At 43.8% G+C, this 19,046-nt stretch overlaps 1 protein-coding gene and 1 pseudogene across 5 annotated transcripts in view; both read right to left on the reverse strand.

The window, feature by feature from the left end:
* Positions 1-19,046, reverse strand: part of ANK3 (ankyrin 3) — a 393,627-nt gene that overhangs the window by 222,950 nt on the left and 151,631 nt on the right. The gene's annotated exons all lie outside the window — the stretch shown is intronic.
* Positions 2,429-12,337, reverse strand: LOC309342734 (heterochromatin protein 1-binding protein 3 pseudogene; annotated as a pseudogene). Its single transcript has 2 exons — positions 11,589-12,337; positions 2,429-2,530 (listed from the first exon to the last, which is right to left on the reverse strand). The product of its transcript is annotated as a heterochromatin protein 1-binding protein 3 pseudogene (transcript).

Here is a 19,046-nt window from a genome sequence, read left to right on the forward strand (position 1 = left end):
GAGAGAGAGAGAGAGAGAGAACTTTCCTGTTAAGGTCTGCTAAGTCTTTCCTTTCTCACTTTTTTAGGGGTGGGTAGGGGAAATCATATGCTGCTACTGTCCTTCTGAAGCAACATACAGAAAAGTATTAACACAACACAGCAATCTACAGTAAGTCTCTCTTTAGAGGTGACTCAGAATGATTGGATGCTCAGTCACTGAGAGATTTGTTGTCGGAAAGCCTCTGTGTGCTCAGTGTTGAACAAAGGCCAAGGTTTATTGCTTACCCTTTAGAAATGTCTTTCTTTCACTCTTTCTTTTTCTTTTTGGACAAGCTCTGTTTCTACCCAGCCCAACAGCTAACAGGGAAAAAACAATGCCTAGATTTCAAATTAATGTTTTGTTGTTGTTTAGTCTTTTAGTCGTGTCCGACTCTTTGTGACCCCATGAACCAGAACACGCTAGGCACTGCTGTCTTCCACTACCTCCTGCAGTTTGGTCAAAGTCATGTTGGTAGCTTCAAGAACACTGTCCAACCACCTCGTCCTCTATCGTTCCCTTCTCCTTGTGCCCTCCATCTTTCCCAACATCAGGGCCTTTTCCAGGGAGTCTTCTCTTCTCATGTATTTAGTCCAAATAGAGTAAAAGTCAACATCATCTTGGCTACCAGTCTTAAGCAAGGTGGATTGCTTTGAGGTTCACTGATATAGCTACTCCCTGTGTTATACTAGCAGTTGTTTGTAAAGCCCCACCACCAAGACACCCTTTCTAAATTGATTTGCCTGCAGAGGAATCCCTGTGTGTGTTAGAGGTGTATTGTCTAGGCCAGGGATGGAGAACATCCTGTCTGGAGGACAAATGCAGCCCTCCCAACCAACTCTTATCTGGTCCTGTTTCAGACCCGTTCTTAGCCCTTTTGCTCAGCAGGGATGTGGTCCTTAAACTTTGCTAATGCATCTCGCTTGAATGGAGGGAGAGTAGAGAGAAGTGTGTGAGTCTGTGTAGAAATTAGCTGAACAAAGGCGAAATCTACAGTCACTGCTCTGCCCACCCCTGACATGTGCCTTCCACTCTCATGCCCCAAAGGGAATACAGCTGAAAAAGGTCCCCCACTCCTAAAGGTGTGCTCTTGTGTCTGTAAGGCTTTGCCACTGCCCCACAGACTGTGATAATGAGCATGTCCTACTCCCCCCTGCATACCATAAGGGATGCTTGCCAAGACATCATCTGCCAGGGTAGCTTGCTTCCCACTAGGCACCTCTTCCCAGGTTAGGCCTGGGTTTGCTAGGAACACAGCCAGTAGGACAGGAAACGGAGTGGGATGGTTAGGCCAGACACATTTATGTTCACCTGGAAAGTAATGAACACAGCCCTTTTCAGTGTATAAATATGTAAAGGTATTTCGATGATTCTGTATACAGCTTCAGTCCCCCTTGCATTCAATATCAGCTCCAGAATTCTCACTTCTGGCTTTGACCCTGACAAAGCTCCAATTCCCTCTACATGGACAGATTACAAGCACATTCTCCATGAGGCAAGGTGAAAGTGTACAATGGTCAGCTGTTATGCACATTAACCTTATTGCCAACGTATACATATAAAAGGTTTGCTACCCTTTCTAGGTGCATCGGCACATTTGAGTTTTTAGGTGAGTCCTTTGATCATTGCCCCCATTGGCCACTTCTGTCCTTCAGCCCTATGCACTTTTCAAGGGAGAAAAAGGGAGCTATATCATGACTAAGGGGGCAATGGGAGGTGGGGAAGTCTCAGATATTTTGTGGGTGTCAAGAGAACAAGAGGAACCACTGCAACCCCAAGCACTATGTTGGTGACTCCAGTATGTATGTGGTGCATGAATTTATATGTTCCTGCACGCACACAAGGGTACTCAAAGTGGCTAACTATTAAACCACATATCATCAATATTCAAATATAAAACTGCAGAACATTTTGCTTTCCAAAGATGATTGTGGAACACAAACAGAAAATGAAATCATCTTTCAAACACATTTATAGATACCACTAAGCAGAAGTGACTATTCAGTTTGATGGCACACATTATTTTGACGTTTAATGGCACTGTGAGAGTTAAATGTCTTTTGCAATTTTCTTTAGTTTTCTCTTCTTTCTGCTGAATTACCCCAAATCTTGATATTTATTTAAAACTAGATTTGGCATATAAAATTCTCCCTTAATACAAGAATAAGCAGTTCTGTGGTGCCACTTGGATAAAGGCAGAATTTTTGTCACACTCCAGCACTACCCAAAACCTATGTGTTTAAGGACAGCTCCTGTTGCTGGTTTTCTAAAAGTGGTTTGAATTGGTGGATATATGGCAGGGATGTTGGGGAAAAACCTTTCTTTCCTTGCTCCAAAGCTCTCCTCTTTGCAACAGGCATGATAAGCAAAAGAGAGAAGAAGAGAAGGGAAAGGTTTGTCCTATGATAGATCACTGTGCCAACACATTCTCCTCCACCACCACCACCACAAGCAAAACTAAGCCATCTTCCTGTTTTAGCAAGCAGTGTGGGGAGCAGATGGTTCCTATGTTCTTCAAGGGGAGAATAAACTTTGTGAACAAGGGGCAAGCACTGGGGGTCCTCACGCTTGATGTTTGGCAGTTTAGCCTCTGGTGACAAGGAGCTCCCACCTGAGGCTGATACAGTGCATTTTTGTGCATGAAATGCACCTGGAGACAGAGATGGCATTGCTTCTTTGACCCATTATGATGCAGAGCCATAGCTGGGTGATCTTGTGCCCCTGGCAGAACTGTCCAGATTGCGCCCCCTAGAAACTGATAAATTAGCTCTTCTTTCCACCTCTCCTCCAACCCCCCCCCCATTCAATTCACCCTCTATTTAAAACCTTTTCTTATGAGGCAATGATCAGTATTTTTATTTATAGACATATTTATTAGCCAATTTTGTGCCGCTCCTCCCATCTGCGCCCCTGAAGGGAGCCCACCTCACCACCCCCAAGCTACAGCCCTGTTATGATGGTGCATGTATCAGTCACTGGCATGCTTTAAAAAGAGGGAGCTTTGAATGCACAACTTGTTACCCTTCCAGGATGAACACAGCCTATTAGTCATCCATTGTAATCTGACAGAAACTTGACAACCCCACCTTGTGTTTGCTGTCCCAGGCAGCAAAACCAGGCGGCCTACTGAGCTGCTGCAGGGTCACCTTACATGGCTGGTAGGCTGCATTTGGTTGGGAAAGTCACAGGTTATGCATGCCTGGTCAGGGTGTTGGGAAAGAAAGATCACATCCGGCAGAGACTTCAGAAATGGGAGATGACTTCGCCGAAATCTTTTTGCAATTTTAAATGGAGCATGTTGAGATGTATATGGGCATAATTCCCTCTCAAACATACAAGCCACACTGCAATATTCAGCATCTAGAGGTCAGGATGATGCTACTGGTATTTTAAAGAGTCTAAGCCTCATTATAATTTTAATTAGTTACAGAAGAAAACTGGGAGAGGGGAATGAATCCAGCTGTGCAAATAATCTTCATCTTTAAGGCAAACCATTTCCAATCCAATCCAGTTTCTGGCTGCAAACCCCAGTGCAGCTAAACTCCATAGTGAGGATGCTTCAAAACATTCTGATGAAAAGAAGCCTTGCCTCCCATCTCTCTCTTCCTGGAGGTGATTGCTGAGTATTTACATACAAATCAGATCTCAGAAGATGGAATCAGCACTGGGGCCCTGGTGCAATTGTGTGATATGTATTTCTGCTCTTAGCAACACTGCCAGTGCCTCTGGGAGCTTAAGCTCCCAGCCTGAGTGGCAGTCAAATGCAGAAAAAAGCAAAAAAGGAGGCAAATTGGCAGCGTTTTTTGTCTTTTATTGTAGCAACACTGCATGGTGAAATGTGTGTTTCAGTTACACCCAAACACTTCACTTGGAAGACAACTAAATTCTAGGCTATTTAATGCATAGAATAGCAAGAAGATACCTTTTTGTATCTGATCAAAATATTGGAAGCAAGTTTTTGATTTACACAGGGCACTTCTTGGGGAAAATTCCATAGATGTTGCATGTGTATGAGGCTAGAATCAAAGGTATGTGTGCATCACTGCCATAATTTATCAATTTATATACTGCTTACATGCCAAAATGGCATGTACAATTATAAAATCGACACAAAATTAAAGTTGGTAATGCAACACTTCCATCGAAACAATAAAAATACCCTTAATTAAAATTTACAAAAAATATCCCCCACAGGGCAATTAAAAAGCATAACAATTAAAACAGTTACAAGAAAAATTAAAACAATTAGATTAGGAAGTTCAAATTAAGGGGAATGCTTGACTAAACAGATGTGTTTTCAGTGGAATAACAATGCTGATGAAATGAAGGCTCTCGTATTTCAGCAAGGGGGAGATTTTCATATATGGGGTGATGAGAGAAAAGGCCCTGCCAGAATCCACAGGATTTATCCAGTTACTTAGGATCACAGGAAGCTGCCTTGTGCAGAGTCAGACCATTGGTCAATCTAGTTCAGCACTGTCTACACCAGTGTTTCCCAAACTTGGGTCTCCAGTTGTTGTTTTTACTACAACTCCCATCACCCATAGCTAGCAAGACCAGTGGTCAGGGATGATGGGAATTGTAGTCCAAAAAAGATGAAGACCCAAGTTTGGGAGACACTGGTCTAAACTAACTGGTAGCAGCTCCTCAGGGTTCGTAGCAGCCCTACCTAGAGATGCTGGGGATTGAACCAGCGACCTTCGGCATGCAAAGCAGACGCTCTGCCACTGAGCTATATAGCCTTTTCCCACTCTTGAGTTCTGGAAGGTATTTCTAACCTTCTTTCCAAGCAGTAGGCATGGCCAAGAGTACTGCACAGAGTACACTTTAACTGAAACCTTAATGGCAAATGCACAACACAAATTTTGACCATTCATTTTGATTGCCTGTTAAAACAATCAATCCCTATTCACCAACACCCTTTGGAGGAGGGCAAACTTTTAAGCACTTATTATTTTACCAGGGATGGTTGACTGCATGAAGGAATCCCTCATGATCAAGGCACCTGGTCCCAAAATGTACATGCCACAGAAAAGAGCTCAACTGAGCTTTTTCTCTGGAGCCCTGTGTTTCAAGTTTGTTGAATGCATAAGTTAGTGCAGTGGGCAGAACCACACAGTGTGTAGTTCCACAGCATACCCTTCAACATTTCTCCAATGAAAATAGGAACGTATTATTATTATTATTATTATTATTATTATTATTATTATTACCCCATCCATATGACTGGGTTGCCCCAGCCAGCTTCCAACATACAAAAAATTATACTAAAATAGTAATCATTAAAATCTTCTCTATACAGGGCTGCCTTCAGATGTCTTCTAAAGGTTGTATAGTTACTTATCTCTTTGGGTCGGGGGTTGGATAACTCCATACCCTCCAACATTTCCCTGATGAAAATAGGGATGTCCTAAGGAAAAACAGGACATTCTGGGATCAAATCAGAAACCAGGACGGCTTCTGTAAATCCAGGACTACCCCTGGAAAACAGGGACACTTGGAGGGTCTGCCACAGAGGGGGTAAAACCAGCTGGGTTTTTTATGTGAGATTCAGCAGGGGAAAAAACAGTATGAAGGGAAATACAATGAAAGAACCCCTCACCTCAGTGCCAGTCTTCCACTTCAAACTGTAGCCTCAGTGACAGTATGGTGTAAAAAGAGCACAACCAAAGAACTGTTAAAACCAATGTGGGATCCCTCAGCGACTACTCTGCTCTTGCAAAATATTAGATGACCTACCTGTACTGTCAGTGCATAATCTTGTACTGCCAAAGGTAACACAGTACAAAGCCGCCATATAAACACCAGTCAAAACACTGAGGGCTTCATTTCATTTTTTGAGGGTGCATTCTGCAGCACATCACCAACACAATAACACAGTGCATTAGGACCTATATAATGGACCGTCTACAAACCACTCTACTTTATTTGTTCTGCGATGCTTCCCCATTACTATCACATTATTGCTACCTGGAGGGGCTCGCTTGCACAACTAGAACCAAGAGGGGGAAAAGCAATAACCCCAGAAGAGTTGCAATATAAAGTTGCAGGATTTCAGTAGGATCTTATGGAACCTACACAAAGCCGTATGTTCTCTCCAAACATCTGGAAGGGTCCTTAGTACAGAACTGTAGACAGGACTGTCTTAAGTATATCCAGCGCCGTGGTGCAAAAATCCCTCTGGCGTCCCCCCTTCCAGTTTCCCAGAGTTGCCGACCTTTTTACGGCGCTGCTGGCAGCTTTGCGGGGCTGGAGGAGGCGGGCAGCGGCTGGAGAGCGGCTCCTCCGGCGGGGAAGAGGCGGAGGCTCTGGGCGCGGCGCTGCTTCAGCGAGGCGGGCGAGGGCGAGGAGCTGATGCTGGGAGGCACCGTGCTGCACCCAGCCTCTGCCTCTTCCCTGGCACCTGTGCCGCTGTGGCCACGGCAGGTAGAGGCTTTGGGCACACGCTGCTTCGGTGCAGTATGGCGGAGGCGGGTGAGGGAAGCTGATGCTGAGAGGTGCCACGTCCAGCCTCTGCCTCTTCGCTGGCGCCCTCCAGAACTTGGCACCCCGGCGCTCCGTGCCACTTGCCTCTATGGGCAAGACGGCCCTGACTGTAGAAGTGGGAAGAGTTGTTTCCTTGGACATTATGGGTTTGAAGTGTTGCTTTTGGAGAAGATAGATAGATAAATGACTCATTAAGGTCTGACCACGATAATCCAGTATGATTGTGACTTAGAAAGTAACCTTCTGAAATGCCAAGTACAGTGGTACCTCTGGTTACATACTTAATTCGTTCCGGAGGTCCATTCTTAGCCTGAAACTGTTCTTAACCTGAAGCACCACTTTAGCTAATGGGGCCTCCCGCTGCTGCTGTGCCACTGCCACGTGATTTCTGTTCTCATCCTGAAGCAAAGTTCTTAACCTGAGATACTCTTTCTGGGTTAGTGGAGTCTGTAACCTGAAGCGTATGTAACCTGAAACATATGTAACCCGAGGTTCCACTGTAGTTGTGTATATTTGCTCTTTGCTTCAATATGCAGGAGACATTCGTTAGCAATTGTGAGTATCCTCTTACATGTAAGTAAACTAGTCAGTTGCTACTGTCGCATCAGTGTGAGGAGCAGCCTTGACGGCAAAGCAACCCCACTGCACAGAATTAAAAAAGAAAAAAGTAGCATTTTGAACAAGATGCCAAGCTATGTTTTCTTTCCTTCTCATCTCATCCAGCAGCTGAAGAGACACTTCTGAAATGATTCACTGCATTTCACACTCTTTATTCTCAAGAAAATTTGGAGCACTACCATCTTGTGGCCTTTCTGAGTAAGGCAATCAAGAGAATTTTTTTTAAAAGGTGCTTCTAAAACTAATGGGGATGTCCATAGAGAATCCCTTTGTGGCAACATCCCTGTGGCAACTATAACACATATCCAAGCTCTAATGCAGTGCTGGGTACTCATTTTGGAAGAAACCCAAGCCAGGGGCACAGGAAAGACTACGCCTGCTCTATTCATAAAGCTTCTGAAGAAAGATGGACTGTGCCCATGACTAAGAAATATTAAAATAAAATAAAATAATGGTCTTGGTACAAACTGCTTCCACACAACAGTCAGAGCCATCGTCAAATCATTACATAGCCATAAAATTTTATAGTGCATTTTGTTATCTTAAATAATAATAATCATCATCATCATCTTGCAGAGCAAAATATGCAGAAACTGAGTTTTTTTCTGGCCTTCTTCCACTGAGTATTGCTGGCAATACTTTCGACTCTGCGCCTCAAAACCTCCAGATCTGATTGGTCTATGTGACATGGAGCTGTATTATATCATCACAGTGGGGACTTGCCTGTTGAAAAGTGATTGATTGTTACCTATAAATACTGTCGGGCAGCACCGTGAGAGTCGTGAAATAAATTGCTTACCAGGCACATGCGAGGGACAACCTCCCAATGTGGTTAAGACTAGACAAAGAAAGCTAAACACAATTAAAAAACGGATGTGTTGCATTAAATATGGATGTTGGCTTAGAAGCTCCTTCATATATAATACTGCAAAATCTTCATGCGGAACATAAAAGGAATCTCTAGAGCCCAACTCTCTGTACTAAGCACCATTAAAAGTGGTTCTTAGCCAAAGACTGGATGCATATGAAACAGCATCTGGGACTATGGGCTGCTGTTATTATTATTATTATGCTGCGTTAGTTTACAGGAATTTCCCCAGCATGGCAAGAATATCATACATCCCTTGACAAATGTTACTCCCTCCCATCAGCCTGAAATAAATTGGAAACTCAACCAATTAACATATTGAGATGGAGTTTGGAAAGTGAGACGATATGGAGGTTTCAGTGGCATGCAATGGGGAGAGATGCTCCTCTCTCCCCAGCAGGATGAAGTTCACGGGACAGAAATAAGAACATGGTACATCTTGAGGTCGGGCAGGGAATGATATATTCCTTACTATTTGACTATCGTGGATGAACACTTGCAGCAGTCATGACTCTTCTAACTGACTTAGGCTGCAATCCTAACCTCTGGGCAGTAGCACTGAGGCTTGATGAAGCAGTGCGACCAAGGTGGAATCTACACACATATAAAAAATGCTGTGAAAATGCTTTTATATATATATAAAACATTTTGGAAAATACGTTGAATTTTGCATAGCTCACTTTCGCCATCTAGTGCCGCATTTGTATATTGCGCTTCACAACACATTTAAAATGTTTTATTTGCAGCTGTATAGCTGAGTCCCTTTGAAGCATCACATTGGCCAGGGCAGGGTTGGGGATGGAGCAGGGGGAGGGAGTTCCTTTGCCTCATCAGCTCTCAGGGGCCTGAGTTTCTGCTTCCAAAATGCCCTATTTCATGCGGTGAAGGGTTCCACTGGCTTCTACCCACCAGCTGTTTGTTTGGGCAGGTGCACTGGAGCACTCCTTCCCAGATGTGCTTCCATGCTGCCAGCTGAGACTGGTGGAGCTGGGAAGGTGAAGGAGCACTTCCGCTCCACCCAAATCCCCACCAACCTGATGGAGCGTTGATTTTGACGGCTCGGTTATTTGATAATTTATTGTTGCCTGTGGCTAACAAACCCAGTTTGAATAAGAACTTCTTGATTCTATAATAGGAGCAAGCTCTCCTAGTATTTAGAACAAAAGCACGTCACTTGTTTATTTAAAACTGCTTCTCCCCAGGTGTATATCTTCCAAGGTTTTAGATGTATATTTCACTTCTTTTTGGTTGTTGTCATTGGCATCCGTCTGTCTCAGGAGACAACGGAAGTGTGCCTTCTGGGGTCAAGCCACTGGAGAGTTACAGTGCCTGCTGTGGCTGTAGAGGTCGATACAGGAGATATGTTTTATTGCAGGTGGGGCAGATGAAGACGTCCAGTTTTGCTGCTTTGATGTTTGCAATATATTAGCATGCATCTGCAATACAACTAATTTACAATGGACTGTAATGATCTGTTTAACAAATCAAATTTTTTTAATGCAAGGCAAATCATTGCAATCAATTCTGACTGATGCCCAGAGTGAATGAGATGTGTGCTAAGTTACTGGTGCTCTTTATTCTCTCATTTCTCTCGACAACATGGAAGGACAACTGGCCCAAATAGCTTAAGACTGCCATGGTTCCTTTATTTTATTGTCCAGTATGCCTGAATGCAAACTATGAGATTAAAGGATTAATATAACCAATGCAGCAGGGAAATCAGGCAGAGTTTGCTGGCGTTACAGCAGTTTCATAGGTTGGGCAGCCATGCATGAGAACAGTAATAGCCGCTCTGTTCTTAGTTCTCCCATTCTGTGTACCATGATTTAAGAGTGCCTATTACGAACAACATAAAAAGAGCTGAAATGGATCAGGCTAACAGTCTGTGTAATCCAGCAGGGGCCCTCCAATGCTCCTGGGGAGTTCCCAAGCAGGGCTTGAAAACCCAGTTATTCAGCGCATGCTTCCTCTGAACCAGAAAGTACCATCGCATCATCATGACCAATAGCCATTGATAGGCCTGTCCTCCATGCTTACCTTACCCCCTTGTCCACGGCTTTTTTCAGCCAGAACTCACCGGAACTCAGTTCCAGCACCTCTCATGTGGGCACCATTGCCATTACAAGAAAACAAGGGAGGCGTTCATGGTGAGTTCCGGCACCTCTTTTTCTAGGAAAATAGCACTGCCGTTGTCCATTACTGTGATTTTAAATAACCTCCAAGTGTCTTGGGAGAGTTTAATCCCTTCTGATTCTCCCTTCTGACACCCTTCTAACCAGTCACCTCATATCTGATGACTTTCCTGTCTTGAAATTGACAGTTGTTGTTTTGGCTTCTGGGGTGACTTCCTATTTACTTAAACGTTGATCCTGATAGTGACCGAGCCCCTGGTTCTGAGAAGTTTGCAATACTTTTATCTCACACCAGAACCTGACCACCATGCTGTGGGTGGTGGAACACACACTCTCTCTCTCTCTCTCTCTCTCACACACACACACACACACATACACACACACAGGCTGCATAAATCCTATCCATATTGCTCCTGCACACCTACCGATTGCCCTTTAATGTCTATCGGACCCATGCAGAATAATTTAAATGTACCAGTTAATCTGATTTCCATTCATGGCTCCACTAAATTCAGATGGTTGTTGCAGTATACAACTTGCCAACACAGTGATCATGATTCATACAGTCTCCACTTCTGTCTTCAAGGACCCTGAGATGGAGACCACACAGGCCCTGCTCTGACATCCAACTAAGATGGCTGACTTTGACATGCAAAGAATGATGTTAGGAGCAAGCCGACCACCCCAAATCACCCTGTTGACATGCATAGGAGCCATTTAAATTTGGGGCAACTCAAAATTAACCTGAGAAAACTGCATACTTATGTTAGAGTTAATTCAGGCACAACATTTTTCAAGGCAATCTATAATTCAGTAACGACACAGAAGTGCCTCAACTGCTTTTCAGAAATGAAAAGCGATAAGCACAGGAGTTGTTATTTACACTGGGCATATTTAATAAACTAAAACATTAAGCATCAGATTAAAGTGATGCATGTATCACTTACGCCATGCTAAAAATCACTGTCCTCATTTATTAAAGCAACAAAATATAAGATTTCCCCTTTATTTACTAAATAAATTGCCTTCGGTTGAAGTTGTGGCTAAATATACAGGCAGGCAGGCAGGCAGGCAGGCAGATACCGGTATATCTGTAATCACACATGGATTGTTATTCTTGCTTTCTAACTATGACATTGTTGCATGCCACCCCCAATATTAGAGCGGTGTGAGATTCCAGGGGTTCCAGGTGCTCACCCCAGAGCCAGTGTTTCCTTCTGGGAATGAGGTACAGTGGGAACTGTGGTGCAGAGAATCCTTTGCTCTGGATTGCCAACCCCCTCCCCAGAGGCAGTACTTGGACTCTCAGCTCAAGGAAATCCAAAAACTTTATTTAAGAAATCAGTGAATGCTCACAGCATTAGCTAAAAAAACAACAACCCCAGGATACAGGATTTGTACAGTAAGTCTACAACAGATGTCATGACTAGGTGATAACTAAAACGTCGTCCCAACAATTGACACACCTCTCCCACTCTACTTTTAAAGGACGGATAATTCACACAGTTCTTATCCCAGGCAAGAAGCACAAACTGATTCAGTCCCTCCAAGTCTCCATCCACCTCTGGTTCAGCTACCCCTGGCGCTAGGCTGCCCACTTCTTTGGCTCTCAAGGGCACCTTACTCTTCAGCTGGAAAGTTCCAGAAGCTCCTTTCCCTTTGCTCCAACCAGCCCTTCTCTGCAGAGTGTTCTTCAGCAATTGGGGTCTGATGTCCACCTTCAGCTTTGGGTAATACTGGAAAAACCTGTTTCTTGATCAAGCTGTAGGATGTGTCCTTCGGCTCGCAGAGGTGGGTGAAAGTCAAAGGGAGGGTGTCTTTGAGCTTCACCTGCTGCTCTGGGCTGGATGCTGAAGAAGAGCTCCGCTTCTGGTTCCTGGATTTGGGGGCCGTTTTCCCTCAATTTGGGGCCACCACAAAGCTTTGAGGGGCTCCTTTTCCTTTCACCTGCTGAATGACCCCTTGCTCTAGCTCCCCCTTAAGGGCCTTCTTGAGGAGGTAGTTCCTTCTCTCCAGCTCCAGTGAAGGGTACTTATAGATGATATACTTCCGGATGGCCACAACTAACTAAGCATGCATTGATCACCTCAATCAAAATGGCATCCATCTTGGGACGAGAGGAAGCCGCCATATGCGTCTGCTTCTGTGCTCTGGCTAGCTGGCTGGCAGAGAGGGTAGCCCAGGCAGGGATGTGAGGGTGATCTGGCAGTGACATCTGTCACCCCACTGACTGCCAGGGGGCTTACTCTGCAGAGGTGGGGTAGGCACTGGCTCACATGGTTCTCCATCCCCTTCTGTGGTGTCTGGCAATAGTGGAACAAAGGCCACCCTCACCTCTCTACTCATGCTCCCCCCACCATCAGCCTCTGGATCCTCTTCCAGCAGATTTTATCAGCCCCACCCTAGTCAGCGCCATGGGACCCACATTACTCTACTTTAGTTGGTAGCCACCTGCTTCCAAACAATCAGCAGACGCTCCCCCCCTCCAACTGCAATGCTGTTTTTCTTTCCATTCCAGCAACCCCAGTTCCTCTTTGCACCAATTCCCACTTTTCATGACATGGGCATGACATTGCATGAGGCTGCCATCAAAAAATAGCACCCCGGTAGGGAATTTTCTCTTTCCATACCATGTAGCACCACTTACCCTGTGTCATAATATCATTCTGCTACCTTTGCTCCCATTGCACATCACTGTCTAATGGGAGCAGCAAAACTGCACCACAGAAATGATGTCAAGAGATGGAGAAGGTTGCATGGTAACTACATAGGGGGAGAACGTAACCCAAACTCAAGGCAGTCCCCCCCCCCCCCGCCCGAATGAGGCATTACAGTATGAATACTTCCCTCTTGGAAATACCCTGGCTAATTCATCCAAGAATTCAATTTGTCATTCTGGCAGTTGCTCTATGCTGGTAGTTCATATCTGCAAGAAAGGGGGGGGGGGAAACCAACCCAAAAAACCCTTCAGGCATTTTTCACACATGAAGCTTAAAATGCACCTCTAAGCTTCTCACACACTGGCTTGTACTACGCCTGAGTTGTTAATGTGGAATGGGAAATGGGTGAGAAGAAATTGAATGTACCTTGCAGCCAATGTAAATCTGCTGCTCACAATATGGACTGATTTCAGCTGTTTAAGCGTCATGTGTGAAAATGCTTTAAGAACTCTTTCTCCATTCTGCCATCCTGAACCAATGAAAGTCCCCGGTTAACACCAAATATGTGTATTACTAGTCTCTAGATTCCTACTTTGCACTGCTACAGTGCCACTCTACTTCAGTTACTCCCATACAGGAGGTCATCGGGGGTTTTATTCTGCAAAACCTCCCAGGCTCCCTCCCCATTTTTTACTATGGCTTCCACACATTGTGGCGTCAAGACATGGATTTTATGAACATGCTTCTTTACCACTTTAAAGCAGTAAGCAAAAAGTGACAAACGGAGTTTCTTTTAATGTTTCCATGTATGGTTTTGTGTTTGTTTGTTTTTTTAAAATAAGTCTCCTCTCTGGGGACTGGGGGGCACATAATTCAGCAAAGAGGGGGGAAGACCACAACCACAACTCTCATTCATTTCCATTGGGAATTGAAAGCTTCCCACTGAAGAACTAAGTTCTACTCAAAGTAGACCTGCTGGAATTACCGTATTTTTCGCACCATAGGGCGCACCGGACCATAGGGCGCACCCAGTTTTTTGGGGGGAAAATAAAGGGGGGAAAATTATTTCCCCCCCAGGCGCGGGGCTGGGGCGGGGGAAGCTCGAGCTTCCCCCGACCCCAGCCCCCAAAACAGGCAGCTCTCTGCAAGCCCTGGGAGTGCTCCCGCTGCTTGCGGAGAGGTCCGCGAAGCCTGGGCGCGCTGAGCTCAGTGCGCACAGGCTTCAACATGCAGGCAACTCTCCGCAAGCAGCGGGAGCCCAGTGCTGGCCTCCCGCTGCTTGCGGAGAGGTGTGCGAAGCCTGGAGAGCGTGAGGGGTCGGTGCGCACCGACCCCTCTCACTCTCCAGGCTTCAGCGAAAGCCTGCATTCGCTCCATAGGACGCACACACATTTCCCCTTCATTTTTGGAGGGGGAAAAGTGCGTCCTATGGTGCGAAAAATACGGTAAGTAACCTAAGTTATCCATGCCCGTAAATTTCAATGGGTCTATTCTGAGTAAAACCCACTGGATAAAACCCTTGGTGCTTAGGTAAGCCCCTCTGAGAACTGAATCCTCTACATGAGTTTTCACAACCAAGAAAGCCCTTTCTCAAGTCACCACCCATCTAACCTCTGAGATGAGGTCAACAGAGAAGAGCCTCCTTCACAAGCACCCTGTGAGGTGGGTTACCGTTAGGCTAAAATATAGTGATTAGCCCAGGATTGCACTGTGGCTGCATGGAAATTTAAATATGGGTCTCCTCACTTCTCGTCAGACACGCTCAAACTGCAATACCTCAAGGATCGCCTCTTCCCATATGAACTGACCCAGACCCTATGGTCATCATCCAAGGCCCTTCTTATTCCTGAATGGATGCAGCTTCTTCTCACAATATGGAAGTAAGTTTATTGTGATGTCTTTTTCTACAGGCAAAACATGACACTTCGACAAGCAATGAAAAAGCTTTTAACTAACGCTATTGGTGTGAGCTGCAATTATATCACTGAATTGTGGGGCAATTCTGCAGTGACAGGGTAACATTATACTTTGAATGGTATCTATATTTCCATAGAATATCTCATATGAGTATGTGCTATAAACTGCAATCCTATTCACCCTCACCTGGGAATAAGACATATTTAACTCAATGGGACCTACTTCTGAGTAGACATGCACAGAATTAGCTGTTCTAAAAGCACAGAACCTTAAGGTTTTATTACAGAAAAAAATACTTTCCATACTACCAAGAAGGTTCGTGCTTTGTTGGCATGCGTCTAAATAGCCACTAGGTGGCAAAATTGCCTTACTTCTCAAAATGGTTTTGTTTTAAGGTGTATTTAAACCGTAAACAGCAACTTACATCCATCCAGGGCTTGAACTAACAGAGATTTTTTTGTAGGTCTTCCTGTCTGATTTCTTCATCTAAAGCTACGAAAACAGAGTTGTATTTTAACAGCACTGAGATTGTATTTTAGCACTGGCTTTATACCGAAATGCTTGTTTAGTGAACAGCCACAGCTCACACATATACAACTATCAGCTTGTGTAAGACAGAAAACAAAATGAATCCACTATTTTACGCACAAAGTAAAATCACATGAAAAAGAAAGCAAGAAACCCAGTGAGACGCAAGCTATTACTGCAAAAGCAAGGGACATGAAGAGATTCTTAAGAAGCATTGTGAAAATAAACAAAATGTATATATTATGGTCAAATGCATTAAAAGAAATATCCATATTATATCATCAACTACAACAAATTTGTGTTGTCTAATGCTATAAGTAAACACTTCCTTTTCCAAAAAGGTTATTGAAGCTCAAAAATGTGAGATTCAGCAGGAAAAGACTGACAAAAAAGAACTGCTTTGATATTTCAGTATTTTATGTTTCATTAATCATTTCAGTCCTGAAATTAAACTACCGTATAATAGTATGATCCTTCTTGTCATCTAATAATCAAAGATCTGCACCCCATATCTGTCATTTGCAGATCTCCAACTATGTTTACGATTCATTTGAGCTGCTTTAGGAGTTTAGGGAACTATTCAGTAAACTATCCTCACTCAGCAAAGCACATGCTTTTAAAATCCCATCAAATTTAGAAAGGCAGATTTGCTATCAAACACAGCTTACAAGATGTAATTTCGAAACACTCTGCAGGGTCTCCAGATCAAATCTGTGTGGGTGAAATGAAGCAAAGGGGTTCTCGAAACCACAAGCTTTGACAACAATGAGCAAAAGGGATTCAGTTCAATTAAGTGTTTCAGTGTCTGCTCGAGATCCCGATTAACAACTTTAGCTTCTTTCCATTAATGCTGGAGAGACAGTGAAGCATCAGACATACACACAGACAAAAAAAAAAAAGCAGCAGTACAAAAGGCATATAGGGAACTATTAACACACATGAAATAAGCTGTGTACAAAATGGCTTCTATCATCAACCTCTGCCTGGCAGCATCCTCAAGGGGTGGTTGCTGCTGGTTACATCCTCTCCTCTTGGACCAGTTATCTTCACAAAGAAAGCCACTAGAGAGACAACTAGATGCCTGGCACTAAGAGCCAGAATTGACAAGGGCTGGCTCAGTGCACTGCATCAAGCCTTTGGCACAACGGCTGTCTTTGCAGCCTTTCTAAATGGATTAAATTTCCTTCCTTCCTCCACAAAGAAACGTAGCTGCACATAATTAGAGCTGTGTGGCTATTTTGTTAGTTTGAACCTAAGGCTTCTGAAAACATGATGGTTTTATTTGGGTTTTTTTGCTGGATCCTCATTCGGCTTTTCAAAAATTTCAGCACCCCTTTTGGAAGTGTTTTCACACTATTGCAATTACTTAATATGCAAGAACAAACAAACAAAAATTCGCTTCCAAGAACCCTTCTCAAAATGCTTTTCTGCAAGCTTTGGTGTTGTACATTTTTGAGACGAGCATTTACTAAACATTCAAATGTTTCTCAAAACATTTGTTATCTGCATTTGACATCCAATCACATACCAATCACTTCAGTAATTAGTAGCTGACCCTTGACAGTACCTGATGACATGCTGTGGCCTTTAATGGTATTTAATATTCAACACCTGACAATTTATAAGACTGCGTGTTGACCTTTGCCAAAATCAAAATATAGATGCCAATAAGCCTACACATTTTAACTGATGGTAGTGAGTGGGTGAGGCTAGAATCATATTCAAAGTCTGAATTCAGATTGAAAGAGCTATATTTGAAAATTGTATGGTAAGACGATGTCATGGACTGGCTGGATACAGAGGGGTGGTGGGAGGAACCAGCTGGGGAACTCTCAAGGGAACTCCCAGGAGAAGAAGGCTCAGAACCCAGGAACTGGGGACAGACAGACGATGATGCGTGATCAGAGGGAGCTGACTGGGAGGAGGAGGTGTCAGACGCCGAAGAGGTAACAGGGTTTAGTTAGCAGGAAGAAGCTGTGTTAGCGAAGCAGGGGAGGCAGGGGGCCAGGAAGCAGAGAAGAGGCAGGCTGCAAAAGAATCCAGGGAGTCTCTCCTTTCCTGCTGCAACCAGCTCCCCTAGTCTCCCAGAACCCACAGAGGTATGAAGAGGGTGGAGCAAACAGACAAGGCATCCAAGTCTCATATTGTTTGGGGAGAAGGAGGTTTGGAGAGCTGTGGGGAGGTGGAGACCTTCAGTCATCGCAACTGCCTCACTGGGGCAAGATCTAGTGGGAAGAGCTGCTGGGCTCTTTAGGCCTGAGCTGTTTTGTTTCTTTGATTAAAAAGTTAACTTCACTGCCAACCTTGTGACTTATTGCTGGCCTGCTCATGACACCCACTCTGATACATTGAATTTCAAATGCTTGTGAATTTTTAGTTGGATTCTAGTGCTACTTATGACTCCCCGCACCTCAGTATAGATACCGTATAGATCTTATTACCACTATTTGGTGCACAGTATTTGCCAATAGCATTTAGTTCACACTGCATGATGACAGGGTCCCACAAGGATTACCAGTGATGAGTGATGGCAACATTATTTAACAAGGTGCACTAAGCATATCTCTCTCTCTCTCTCTCTCTCTCTCTCTCTCTCTCTCTCTCTCTCTGTGTGTGTGTGTGTGTGTGTGTGTTTAAAACAGTCTCAGAAGGCTTACATTTACTTACTTACATTTAATTTACATTTGGCATCAAAAGTTGTGTGCCAAATCATTATTCATCATTTGCATATTGCACACGGCGCTTTAAAGGCAACCCAAAGAGCTTTCAATCTAAATGCTGACGGTGGTGGAATCAAAGGAAAGAGGCAGAAGGGAAAGAAAATAGATAATGAAGGATGGCTGTGAGCAAATGCAATTGCTTATGTGCAAGCTGAGCTACAGTTGTGGATGAGAACTATAGGGTTAAATTGAAGGCTTGATGGGAAAAGGTTTTTAAGATCACGCATGTATTCTGACATTTGGGAACCTCTGTTACCACTCAGGCACCTCTCAGGCATGCAATATCTAAATCTTTCACTAGGTATCTTAAGCAATTCAGTCAGACAAATTAAAGAGCTCTCCATAACCCTTAAGCTTGCTTCTGGTTAACTGGCAACCGTTCTTCTCACATCTGACAAAGACAAGCCTGTCTAATAGATATGCAGCAATGCATTCCTTGGGAAATCCCAACAAATCAATTCCTTTATCATTGGCAGCCAGCCTAAATTAAATGGTATGGTTGACTTCGGTTAGGCAGGGGTTGTTTATTTTGCCTTGTTTATTTTGCATATGCTTTCACTGTTCTAAAGGAATATTTACATTTTTTCACCATTTATCATTTAACGATTTTTGTATGAGGCGATTCTGACTACTTTGGTCATCATCCATATGCTCACAGGAGCAAATTCATACAGACTAAACTGAGAACCCATTTTTCGCACAACCTACACCTCCATTGTCTCACCTGTCTGTACAGTACATTTAGCACCCAAATATTTTATACACGCATGATCCACTTCTCTCTCTCCCCCTTCATCCAAATACTTCTTCTCTTTCCCAGCTCATTCAGGGTGAAGCTGCACTGCCACAAGCACAACACAAGATTACTTATTCGTGGTGAACATACTTTCTATAAAGCTTTCAAAAAACAGGGGGCTAAATGTGATCAGCACAAATTAAATATTTAACACAGGGAATGAAATCTTTTTCAGCCATAGGACAACTTTGTGGAGAGAGAGCATGGTGTGTGAGGGTTATTGTTTTCGTTTGTTATTACGGTATGTATTTTTGGGTTTTTATATTGTAAACTGCTCTGTGATCTTCAAATGAAGGATGGTAT

This window comes from Podarcis erhardii (assembly GCF_964252035.2).
Source record: "Podarcis erhardii genome assembly, chromosome: 5".
Classification (NCBI taxonomy): domain Eukaryota; kingdom Metazoa; phylum Chordata; class Lepidosauria; order Squamata; family Lacertidae; genus Podarcis; species Podarcis erhardii.